This window comes from Macaca nemestrina, chromosome 1 (assembly GCF_043159975.1).
Source record: "Macaca nemestrina isolate mMacNem1 chromosome 1, mMacNem.hap1, whole genome shotgun sequence".
NCBI classification, from domain to species: domain Eukaryota; kingdom Metazoa; phylum Chordata; class Mammalia; order Primates; family Cercopithecidae; genus Macaca; species Macaca nemestrina.
In genome coordinates, this window is record NC_092125.1 from 124,648,579 (window position 1) to 124,661,942 (window position 13,364).

Sequence of the window (13,364 nt, forward strand, 5' to 3'; positions counted from 1 at the left end):
AGTAATGGAATTTGAGTCAAATGGTATTTCTGGGTCTAGATCTTTGAGGAATCATCACACTGTCTTCCACAATGGGTGAACTAATTTATAGTCCTACTAACAGTGTAAAAGTGTTCCTATTTCTCTGCAACCTCTCCAGCATCTGTTGTTTCTTGACTTTTTAATAATTGGCATTCTGACTGGCGTGAGTTGGTATCTCATTGAGGTTTTGACTTGCATTTCTCTAATGATCAGTGATGTCAAGCTTTTTTTTTTTTTTAAATATGTTTGTTGATCACATGAATGTCTTCTTTTGAGAAGTATCTGTTCATGTCCTTTGCCCACTTTTTAATGGAGTCATTTGTTTTTTCTTGTCAATTTGTTTAAGTTCCTTGCAGATTCTGGATATTAGACCTTTGTCAGATGCATAGATTGCAATAATTTTTTCCCATTCTGTAGGTTGCCTGTTCACTGTGATGATAGTTTCTTTTGCTGTACAGCAAAGAAACTAGTTTAATTAGTTTGATTGGATCCCACTTGTCAATTTTTGCTTTTGTTGCAATTGCTTTTGGTGATTTCATCATGAAATCTTTTCCTGTGCCTATGTCCTGAATGGTATTGCCTGTATTTTCTTCTAGGGTTTTTATAGTTTTGGGTTTTACATTTAAGTCTTTAATTGATCTTGAGTTAATTTTTGTATAAGAAGGGGCCCAGTTTCAATTTTTTGGGTATGGCTAGCCAGTTCTTCCAGCACCATTTATTAAATAGGGAATATTTTCACCATTGCTTGTTTTTGTCGGGTTTTTTGAAGATCAGATGGTTGTAGATGTGTGGTCTTATTTCTGAGTTCTCTATTCTATTCCATTGGTCTATGTGTCTGTTTTTGTACCAGTACCTTGCTCTTTTCGTTACTGTAGCCTTGTAGTATAGTTTGAAGTCTGGTGGCATGATGACGCCTCCAGCTTTGTTCTTTTTGCTTAGGATTGTCTTGGCTATGTGAGCTCTTTTTTTTTTTTTTGGTTCCATATGAATTTTAAAATAGTTTCTTTATTAATTTATAATTGACAGTACTTCAAGCTTATTTGTGAGTTATTTTAAATTGTGCTAGTTAGTGAAGCCCAATATTCTTGGAGAGGATATTAATTTACTGTGGATCTGAGATATATAAAACATTATTTAGATCTTATAAGGTGATAAAATTTTTATTTGAGTTCATCTAATTATTATTATTATTTTTTAAAATAAGGAATTGATATGGGAGATAAATGGACTTTTTGTAACAAATTTCATTGATGAAGGAAGAAAATCTGGCCTGTTGTGGAAATATCTGTTGGCTGGAGGCATAGCTGGTACTTATGCTCAGACATGCACAATGCCATTAGATCATCTGAAAATTCTGCTGCAGGTATATTGCATAGTTCGTGTGTATGATTTTCAGTGATATGTATCGGGGGAACCAGTCCTCAGTATTTCAATGTAGGTTGTTTTCTATTTTCCCTAAGTGTCGGCCAGTCTGAGAAATAAAGAGAAAGAGTACAAAGAGAGAAATTTTACAGCTGGGCCTCGGAGGGTGACATCACATATCGGTGGTTTCTGTGATGCCCACCTGAGTCACAAAACCAGCAAGATCTTATTAAGGATTTCAAAAGGGGAGGGATATATGAATAGGGAGTAGGTCACAGGGATCACATGCTTTCAGAGGGCAATAAAAGATCACATGGCAGAGGGTGAAATTAGAATTACTGATGAGGTTCCAGGTCCCACTGGGCATGCATTGTCTTGATAAACATCTTAACACGAAACAGGGTTTGAAAGCAGACAACCAGTCTGACTAGAATTTCCCAATCCTGGTAAGCCTGAGGGCACTGCAGGAGACCAGGGCGTATTTCATCCCTTATCTTCAACTGCATGAGACAGACACTTCCAGAGCGGCCATCCATAGACCTACCCCTGGGAATGCATTCCTTCCCCAGGGTTATTCCTTGCCGAGAACAGAATTCAGTGATATTTCTCCTACTTGCTTTCTGCAAGAAGAAAAATATGGCTCTATTCTGCCTGACCCTTCAGGCAGTCACACCTTAAGGTTATCTTCCCTTGTTCCCTGAAGATTGCTGTTGTTCTGTTCTTTTTCAGGGTGCCCTGATTTCATGTTGCTCAAACACACATGTTTTACAAACAATTTGTACAGTTAACGCAGTCATCACAGGGTCCTGAGGTGGCATACATCCTCAGCTTATGAAAATGGTGGGATTAAGAGATTAAAGTAAAGACAGGCTTAGGAAATTATAAGAGTATTGATAGGGGAAGTGATAAATGGCCACAAAGTCTTCACAATTTATGTTCAGAGATTGCAGTAAAGATAGGCATGAGAAATTATAAAAGTACTAATTTTGGGAACTGATAAATGTCCATGAAATCTTCACAATTTATGTTCTTCTGCCGTGGCTTCAGCCAGTCCCTCTGTTCAGGGTCCCTGACTTCCTGCAACATTATGAATGTTTGATAATTTTTGAAAGAAGGATTTCAGAGGTGTTAATATTATTATCTGATGCTCTCATGTGCAAATGGCTTCATTACCAATAATCTACTAGACTAATTTCTTCAACAAGCTGCCAGGCACTGAACTCATCTTGACAGTACAAAAACCAAATATATATCATTCTCAACCATATGCATTTTGGAGTTTAGTGATGAAGACAGATCTTTAAAAAAAATAATTAAACATAGTCTAATAATGTAGCTCTAGTGTTCTAAGGAGGGACAAAATTAGAGAAGCCTCCTTTTTATGGGGAGGTATGTAGAGGTGGATCTAAACCATTCTGTGATTCTCTCTATGAGGTAGAAATTTTGACACCAAAAGACAGAGACTGGTCAAAAAGTTGTACTCACTCTGTGTTCCTTACCAAATGCAGGGTCATATAGATGGAATTCTTTAATTGTGTGAAAGGTTTTGGGTCCTAGAACTGTTCTGGTCTCTTTGAAGATAGGACAAGCAATGGAGAAACTCACTGTGCAACCAGGATAGGGGAGAAGGGTTTCCACCTTCTTCATTGCTCTACTCAAGGCAGAAATTATGGGCCTGTAACAGTCACTATCTCCTTTTACATTTTTTGGGCCATCAAGGAACGTATTTCTTTCTAATTTTTATAGACACATACAAAGCAAGCAAGTATGCCTGGCTGCTGGGATTCTGGGTTCAAAGCAGAGAAAGAGGCAGAAGGCCTTCTATCCATCGTGCATTTTTTTTTCACTGAATCCCTGTGTTTCCAGTCCTTACAGAATTATTGAATTCTGTATTCTTTATTCTTGAATCAAGAACTTCTTCATTTTCTCCAGAGAATAAAGCCTCCAGGGGTGTTTAAGGGCAAATCAACTTCTATGTGCATTCCCTTTTGTAGAATTTGTTGTAATTTTTATTCTGCTAAGTCAGTTATCACTTTTCCATTTGCTTTCCACCTCCTCTAAATCTGTTGAAATTGATGGTATTTTTTTTTTAATTTGTAGATTAGTTATAGGGTGACCATATAATTTTCATACAGACCAAGATCCTTTTGGAAGTGAAAGGGGACCGGGGGTGGTGGCTCATGCCTGTAATCCCGGCACTTTGGGAGGTTAAGGTGGGTGGATCACCTGAGGTCAGGAGTTCGAGACCAGCCTAGCCAACATGGTGAAACCCTGTCTCTACTGGAAAAATACAAAAATCAGCCTGCTGTGGTGGTGGGCGCCTGTAATCCCAGGTACTCGGGAGGCTGAGGCAGGAGAAACGCTTAAACCCAGGAGGTGGAGGTTGCAGAGAGCCGAGATCTTGCCACTGCACTCCAGCCTGGGCGACAGAGCGAGATTCCGTCTAAAAACAAACAAACAAAAAAGTGAAAGGGAGTGCTTAGTAATCACCAAGGGACAACACTTGGGCAAAGAAAGATATGTGTACCACCCTAGATACTGCCTTCTTTATTACGTTATTGGTGTTTTTGTGTGGTTTTGGGAGGGAAAGAGAAAAATATGTGTGGTCAATGGCCATTTTTACTGAAAGTTAATTTCTTGCATGTCTAAAAATTATTTTATTTTGCTTTTTTCCTAGACTGGCAGTTTGGCTGAGTTTGAGCATCAAGTTCAAAAATGCTTTCCCTCAGAGCTGTTAAGGCATTGATTACCCTGTTAATTTTTAGCATCTAGTGTTATTTCTGAGAAGCCTGAACCACTCTGATTTTTCATATATGACCTGTTTTTCCTCTATGCAAACTTTTAGTCATGCTTCTATCCTGGCTGTTATGAAATTTTACAATGTGAATTTAGGTAGGTTTTCTTTTCATTCACTATGCTTGACATTTAGTGGGCTCTTCCTAACTATAAATTTATTTTTTCTTAGCATTAGTGTATTCTATTATTTTTCTTAATTTTCTTCCTTCTCTTTTCTATCTCTAGAATTCTTATTACTTGGATGTCATACCTTCTGGGTTGACCTTGTGTGTTAGTCAGGGTTCTCTAGAGAAACAGACCTTGTGTGTTAGTCAGGGTTCTCTAGAGAAACATATATATATATATGATATATATATCTTTTATAGTTGTTTTGTTCAAGGCAACGCATCTGACTGAGGATAACATAGGGATCTACGAAGTCTTGAACACTGAAGACACTTTGTTGTTATTGCCAGTTAAATAGTTACTACCTCATCAGTTGTTTGTGTAGCCTGTGTTTCATCATAGCTAAAATTATTATTAGAATTTAGAAAATCATTCTTTTTGTATTCAGTCTTTGATAGATATTTCTATATCAGAAGTTTATTATGGGAATTGGCTCATGGGATTATTAGAAGGTGTGGATTCCACAATAGGCTCTCTGCAAGCTGGAGAACCAGGAAAGCTGGTGCTTTCCAATTCCAAGTCCAAAGGCCTGAGAACCAGGGGAGCTAATGGTGAAATTCCCAGTCTAAGGCCAAAGGCCTGGGAACTAGGATGGAGGGCAGGGCCATTGGGGTAAGTATCAGAGTCCTCAGGCCCAAGAACCAGGAGCTCTGATGTCTGAGGGCAAGAGAAGATGGATATCCTAGCTCGAGAAAACAGAGAAACAGAGACACAGACAGAGACAGAGGGATTTTGCCTTTCTTCTGCTTTTTTGTTTTATGTGGGCTCTCAAATGACTGGATAATGTCCACCCACATTGGTGAGAGTGGATCTTCTTTACTCAGCATATGGATTGAAATGCTAATCTTTTTCTTAAACAGCTTCACAGTCATACTCAGAAATCGTATTTCATCAGCTGTCTGGAAATTCCTTAGTCTAGTCAAGCTGACACATAAAATTAACCATCTCACCCTCCATGCATCTTATTTGTTTATTTATTTTTGAGGCAGGGTCTCACTCTGTCACTCAGGAATGGAGTACAGTGGCATGACCACAGTTCACTGCAGCCTCGACCTCTTGGGCTCAAGTGATCCTTCCACCTCAGCCTCCCAAGTAGCCAGGGCTATAAGTGTTCACCATCACACCTGCCTATTTATTTATTTATTTTTATTTATTTATTTTTTTGGAGACAAGGTCTCACTAAGTCACCCAGGCTGATCTCAAACTCCTGGGCTCAAGTGATCTGCCCTCTTCAACCTCCCAAAGTGCTGGGATTACAGGTGTGAGCCATTGCACCTAGCTGCATCTTATCTTTTCATAAATATTTTCTATCACTATGTCATTTTCTAGGACATTTCTTCAATCATATAGTTTATCCCTTCTATTGAACTCATGTCAACAATCACATCTTTACTTCCAAGAGCTCTTTTTATCCCTTTGATTGCATTTATCCCTTTTCATAGTTCCTTGCTTGGTAGTTTTTTTCTTAATTATCATCTTGATTCTTTTTGAGGATATTAGAGGTGCTTTATATAGTTTTGTTTTAGTTGACTGTAGTTTCCTGAATTGTTACTATATTCTCTGGAATTAGTTACTGTGTTTATCTTAGTTTTAGATTTTTATGCTGCCATTCATGCCCCCAAACATGTGGTGATCCTTTGTTGTTGTTTCATGGTCAAAATGAAAGACTTCATATTTTAGGTAGCTGATACAGATTTCTCTACAGTTAGTTGTATTTTCTAGTTATGTTTCTCTCACAGAATTTTTGTTATAAAAGGAATCTACACATTCTGTTTATGTTCTCTTTGTCATCAAGAGGACTGAGGAATGACCACAGAACTAAAATCCCTTTGAACCGATTTCTTGACAACTCCCCAAATGTTTTGTAGTGTCATTGTTTCTGTCGCCAGCTTCCTTTACCCTCCCTGCATGGCAGGCTCAAGGTTCTACACTCTGCCGCCCTCGCTCAGACTTCTCTGCTAAGGCTGAACCCCCAGGGCCATGGGGCAGGAACCTTTCCAGACCTTGCCCTCCCCTTGGAGCTCTATCAATTTTTCCTTTATATGTATTGAGGCCAAAAGCTGATATGCTCGTGGTAAGCTGAATCTTTTATCATTGTGAAGTGATCAAACTAACCTTCTGTCCCTGAGACAAATCCCCCTTGGTGCCTGTAATCCCAGCACTTTGGGAGGTCTGACACGGGCAGATTATTTGAACTCAGGAGTTTAAGACCAGCTGAGGCAACATGGTGAAACCCTGTCTCTACAAAAATAATATTTAAAAAATTAGCTGGACGTGGTGGTGCATACCTACGGTCAGAGCCACTTGGGAGGCTGAGGAGGGAGGATTGCCTGAGCCCAGGAGGCAGAGGTTGCAGTGAGCCGAGATCACGCCACTGCACTCCAGGCTGAGTGAGAGTGAGACTCCATCTCAAAAAATACGTATTTTTAAAAGAGTCAAATATAAAAAAAGTCTAAACATTCAGCAGAATATATTTTGTCTTACTTGGATTTTCGGGTTCCATTGGAATGAGGTAGAATTTTTATTTCTGGAAACCAGAGAAAAAGAAAGATGAAAGGAAATCCTTCAAACTAAATTTTCAATGAAGCAAAGGAACAAGAGAACACATGCTGTATGATTACAGGTAAAACCCAGACCTATTAGGAATGCACAATGTGTATTTGGTGTGTGTGTGTGTGTGTGTGTGTGTGTGTGTGTATGTAACACATATACAATGCCGTATTTTTCAGCCATGAAAATGAAGGAAACCCTGTCATTTGTGATAATATGGATGAACTTGGAAGACATTATGCTAAGCAAAATATGCCAGACACAGAACAACAGGTACTGCATGATCTCACTTATACATGGAAACTAAAAAAGTTGAACTCATGGAAGCAGACAGTAGAATGGCGGTTACCAGAGGTGGGTGGGAGATGGGGAATGCGGAGATGTTGGTCAAAGGATACAGAGCTTCAGTTATGTAGAATGAATTGTAACAGATTGCCACAATTTCTCCTAAGATAAAAAAAGAATGGGTTATTTTATTATTATTATTATTATTATTATTATTATTATTATTATTATTATTTTCTTCTCTTCTCCTCTCCCCTTTTCCCCCTGTTCTCTGTTGTCTACGTAGTCCTTTGGAAATGCAAACATAACCTATCACCTCCCCATCACCAGACATACCCTTTAAACAAGTTTCAAGACAGATCTCTCCTCAGGAGTGCACAGTCGATTTGCAGACCAAACCATACCCATCACAGAACTTCCACCATACAGGGTCATCTCAGAACTTTTACCTACTAGGAGGGCATGTCGAAAGCATGCCCACCTGGTCACTTTTACAACTTACTTCTGACCAGAAAGATACCAACTTGACTGCCCAGTGGATAACTGCCTGAGAGCAGGGAGACCCCTCTGTCCTTGCTCACTTCTCCCTTTAACTTATAAAAATTCCACTTTTTGCTCCAAAGGTGAGGTGACACATTCAAAGCAGGACATGTTATTCTTCTTTCCCCAAGCCAGCTTTGGAAATAAATTCACTTTTTTTTTTTTTTGTGCCAGGCCTCACACTTAATTGCACTCTGCATGTGGTGAGCAACTAACCTGCTTTTGGTTACACAATGAGTTTTAGAGACCTAATGTATGTCATGGGGACTATTGTTCATGCTGTATTGTATACTTGGAGTTTGCTAAAGGAGTAGATCATGTGTTCCATTACTCTTAAAAAAAAGGAGCTATGTGAAGAGGTGGATATGCTAATTAGCTTGAATATAGCCATTAGTTCATTATGTAGATGTATGTGGAAACATCATGTTGCAGACCTTAAATATATACAATTTTACTAAAATTTTTAAAAAGATTATTTTAAGCAAACATTTACAGTAGCATGAAAATATAAAAACTACATTGCAAAGGATGTGGAAACCCATATGCTGAAGACTACACAATATTGCTGGAAGCAATTAAAGACCTTTGGAATAGGAGGTGTTTGTTCTTATTTTTCAAGGTTGTTTTTGCTATTTGGGAATACTTGCAATTTTTTTCTGAATAAGAAGTTCTTCTTTTTTATTTCTGAAAAAAAAATAGGCCACAGAATTTGGATAAGATTGTATTGAATCTGTAGATTGCTTGGAGTAGTATTTCTATATTAACTATATTAAATTTTCCGACCCATGGACACAGGATGTTTTCCCATTTATTTAATTCTTCTTCGATCTTTTTATGCCATGTTATGTAGTTTTTAGTGTACATATATTTCACCTTCTTAAATTTCTTCCTAGGTATGTTATTCTTATGGGTGCTATTATAAATGAAATGTATTAATTTTTCTTTAAGATTTTTCATTGCTAACAAACCTGATTTTTATCTGTTTATCTTGTATGCTGCAAGTTTGCCGAATTAGTTTATTAACTCCAGTAATTGTGAGTGTGTGTGTGTGTGTGTGTGTGGCAGAGGGTGGGGGGTGTTAGTATTTGGTATTTTCTCTATATAGGGTCATGTCATCTGCAAATTGAGATAATTTTTTTTTTCTTTCCAAAACTTTTTTGCTCATCTTCATTTTTGAAAGATATTTTGACTGGGTATAGAATTCTAGGTTGACAGTGTTTTCTTTTTTCAGTACTTTAAAGCTATTGCAAACTTTTTGTTTGTAACAGTTCTGATGAGAAATTGGATGCCATCCTTACAGTTAGTCCTCTGTATGTAACATGTCTTTTCACCTTTTATTCCTCTGAGGAGTTTCTCTTCATCACTGGTTTTGATCAGTTTGAGAATGATGTTTCTTGGTGTAGTTTTCTTCATGTTTCTTATCTTCAGGATACATTATGTTTCTGGGATATTTGGGGTTTATGGTTTTCATGAAGCTTAGAAAGCTTTCATCCAGTATGGTTTAAATATTTTTCTATCGCTCTTACCCACTCCATTCCCTTCAGGGATTCCATTTACCCCTACAGTAGAGTATTTAAAGATTTCCCACTGATGGGGTTTTTAGTTTTTAAATTCATTTTTTCTCTGTGTGTTTCATTTGTGTTAGTTTCTATTGCTATTTCTTCTAGTTCAATATTTTCTACTGCAATGTTTAATTCAGTGCATTTTGAAAATTTCAGACTGTAAACTATAGTTTTCTCTTATGGAATTTGATATTTTAAAATATCTCCAACATCTTCACTTAAATAAAATTATAACTGCTTTAATGTCCTTATCTTCTATTTTTAACATGTGTGTCATTTTCAACGGAATTATTACATTCTTCATTATGTTTCATGTTTTCCTTTCTTTTTTGCCTGTTTGATTCTGGGATTTGATGCCAGACATTTGATGTCGATGCCCAAATGTGTCCAGTGACACAACTCGGCCTCAGTTTTTTTTTTTTAATTTTTAAATTATACTTTAAGTTCTAGGGTACATGTGCACAATGTGCAGGTTTGTTACATATGTATACATGTGCCATGTTGGTGTGCTGCACCCATTAGCTCGTCATTTACATTAGGCATATCTCCTAATGCTATCCCTCCTCCCTCCCCTCTCCCCACAATAGGACCCGGTGTGTGATGTTCCCCTTCCTGTGTCCAAGTGATCTCATTGTTCAATTCCCACCTACGAGTGAGAACATGCGGTATTTGGTTTTCTGTTCTTGCGATAGTTTGCTGAGAATGATGGTTTCCAGCTGCATCCATGTCCCTACAAAGGACACGATCTCATCCTTTTTTATGGCTGCATAGTATTCCATGGTATATATGTGCCACATTTTCTTAATCCAGTCTGTCACTGATGGACATTTGGGTTGATTCCAAGTCTTTGCTATTGTGAATAGTGCCGCAATAAACATACGTGTGCATGTGTCTTTATAGCAGCCTGACTTATAATCCTTTTGGTATATACCCAGTAATGGGATGGCTGGGTCAAATGGTATTTCTAGTTCTAGATCCTTGAGGAATCGCCACACTGTCTTCCACAATGGTTGGACTAGTTTGCAGTCCCACCAACAGTGTAAAAGTGTTCCTATTTCTCCACATCCTCTCCAGTGCCTGTTGTTTCCTGATTTTTTAATGATGGCCATTCTAACTGGTATGAGATGGTGTCTCATTGTGGTTTTGATTTGCATTTCTCTGTTGACCAGTGATGATGAGCATTTTTTCATGTGTCTGTTGGCTGTATGAATGTCTTCTTTTGAGAAGTGTCTGTTCATATCCTTTGCCCACTTTTTGATGGGGTTGTTTGTTTTTTCTTGTAAATTTGATTGAGTTCTTTATCTGGATATTAGCCCTTTGTCAGATGAGTAGATTGCAAAAATTTTCTCCCTTGGCCTCAGTTTTTATACATACCCAAGCTCGTTCAGCAGGAGTGGTAGAGACACTATGACAAATGAAGTGTCCTCTGGAAATTTGTAGTGAAGAGAATGAATGAAGTAACTGGCAGAAATTAGAGGTCCTGGTAGAACAAAATAGAATCCCAGAATGCGAACACACACCATGCATGTCGCTGAAAGCAAGACAATGTTTCCTAAAATCTCAAGAAAAATCACTTTTGGTAAGTATCTTATATCAAGTGAGGCGTCCATGTACCAAGGCAGTGGGAAAAGTTTATTAAGGATGCAAAAATCAGTGAGACCTGATTCTCTCATGAGGACATGGTTAAGGATGAATGCTACTCAGTAAGTGATGCCTAGGACATGCACTTTTGAATAGCTCGTGAGCAGCAATGTATTTAATTGTGAATCTAAACCAAAAACCAAGGTGGGGACAAGGTGGGAGACATAGGCTGTCACTGGTATATGTTTGGGTTGAAATAACACTATCAGAAATGGCAGGTAAAGAGGTCAGAGAAGAGGAAAATAATGTCTTTGATTGTTACAGTGTTAAAATTTGAAGTTGAAAGATATAATTTTAAATTTGTAAACCAAATATTAGAAATGTGTTAGGTTAAAAGGGGACCAGTGATGTCAAAAACTTTTTAGTGCAATGTTAAATAGGATCTATACAATGCTTCCTAAATAACAAACAAAAGGCACACACATGCACACACACACAAACACACAAAGAAAACAAATAACATCGACAAAGAAATATAGTAAATACAATCTACTACATATGATAAATAAGACTAAAATATGGAACAGTTTAGAATATAAACAGGTAAATAAGAAGGTTTTTATTAATCTATATTCTTATCCACAAAACCAATAATAAAATAAAAGCTTAAAACATTGTATGTAAAAAATCTACTAGTCCAGGGTGATAGGCAAAACAATTTAATTAAAGAGATTCAAAACTTAAACATTTTAACTTTAATAGACTAAAATTAATTTTGGATGAAAGTTAAACTTTGGGCAGGGAATGTTCTTTTCTATGACAGAATGCCAGCAAAGACAAGCATATAGTAAAATTTTGAGAAAGACAATTTCCAATGTAAAAACATCAATATAATAACTGATACAGGCAGGGGTGATTAATTGATGATAAAATACTCAGAGAAAGATTGTTAGAATACAGGATATTGATACTATTTCAAACCACTTTCGAAATTAATTATAAACAAGGTGTCTTTACAAGGGATAGAGCTCCTAGATGCCTCCTTTAGCAAGTGACCATCCTAGTATCACAACAATGGGGATGGACACACTGGGCCTTCTCTGCCTGCAGATGGACTGAGGTAGGAAGCTCACAGCGTGGACTCTGCAGTGTTCTTGGCAAAATGTTTACGCTGAATTTATTCATGAGGACATTTTCAGGTAATTTCAGAATGTAGACCATCGAGCCACACAGCTGACCTGTCCTCTACAAACAAGTCCATGTCACCACCATCAATGACAACAATAAAAAGATAAAGATACATTTTGGGTTCAAAATGACTAAAAAAAGCATAAGATACTTAGTATTTTTACTCTTTTTGAGCCCAAAATGTCTCTTCTCCTTTTTGTTGTGTTCTTGGTGGTGACATGGACTGTTTGAAGGAGACAGGTCAGTTGTCCTGTTCAATGTTCTACATTCTGCAGTTGTCTGAGGGTTACCTCCTATGAAACTCAGGCTAAGCGTTTTCAGCAAGAACATGGCATTGTTCATACTCTGCCCTGGCAGAGTCCCGGCTGACATGCAGTCTCCTGCCAGCAGCTCCTGACTCCTGTTCTCTACACGATGGGAATTGAGAGGAGCAGGGCTAAGGCCTGTGAATGCTGTTTGTCCATCTGGGCATTGGTCTCCCTAGGCATTGATTACAATTGGAGGGGGATGGACTGTGGCTTCTCAAATCAAAGGAGTGTAGTGGGTTGAAATCATCAAGAGTATTCTGTGTCTAAAATTCAATCCTCAGTGAAGGACCCCTGCAGTATTGTGTTTGGACTTGAACTTGCTTTGCTGTTTTAGTTGTTTTCATCAAGTGGAAAAGCTACTTTTTGTGACATCCTTTCACCCTTTGCATCCTTCCAGCAGTATTTGGTATCTGTAGGGGAGAGAGAGAAAAACTCAAATGAGCATTTTTGTCAGGTCCTCCTGATGGTTATCTGGAGGGGTTGCTAAGTAGTGATATCTCAGGGGCAAACTGATCTCCTGCTGGGAGGATGAGCTGAAAGGTGAGCCATGGGCTGGCTGAAGGGGGAAGCACCATCCACAAGTGAGAAGAAAAAACTCCTGAACTTCCCTGAACTTCCAGTCAACCTGGGGTGCAGGATATAAGGACCGCACCTAGGCCCAACCAGGAGCGGAGAACATCAGCCCCTTTCCTCCTGATCCCCTCTGTCTGGAGCAGAGTGATGGCTTTTCCTCCCAGTGAGGATGTGCTCAGCATCCATCATGCCTGCCAAGAAGCAGAGAGGAGCAGAAGGAGAGGACCTTTTGCAGAGAAACCCACCCCATTACAACTCCATGTGCTAGTCTTCTAGGGAGGAATGGGAAGGCCATGGGAAGAACCCCAGATGTGAGAAGCAGCAGTGACCTGAGACAACATCCACGTCCAGGTCCACCTTTTACAACAGAGGAGTAGTGATGCCACAGGGGTAAGATTGAAATAAAGCTATATGACTTGCTATTGACAACCCA

General features: G+C 38.4%; 1 protein-coding gene and 1 long non-coding RNA gene across 4 annotated transcripts in view; one reads left to right on the forward strand and one right to left on the reverse strand.

The window, feature by feature from the left end:
- Positions 1-13,364, forward strand: part of LOC105489213 (uncharacterized) — a 137,199-nt gene that overhangs the window by 66,461 nt on the left and 57,374 nt on the right. For 2 of the 3 annotated variants that reach the window (XR_011607678.1, XR_011607681.1), the window contains one exon: positions 7,074-7,167. The exons of the other annotated variant lie outside the window; for it this stretch is intronic. This is a non-coding gene — a long non-coding RNA (uncharacterized lncRNA). The remainder of the gene's footprint in view (positions 1-7,073; positions 7,168-13,364) is intronic. 3 annotated transcript variants of the gene reach the window in all.
- Positions 12,419-13,364, reverse strand: part of LOC105489247 (NBPF family member NBPF4-like) — an 84,983-nt gene continuing 84,037 nt past the window's right edge. The window contains exon 15 of the mRNA XM_071068846.1: positions 12,419-12,768. The gene's annotated coding sequence lies outside the window, so the exon portion shown is untranslated. The remainder of the gene's footprint in view (positions 12,769-13,364) is intronic.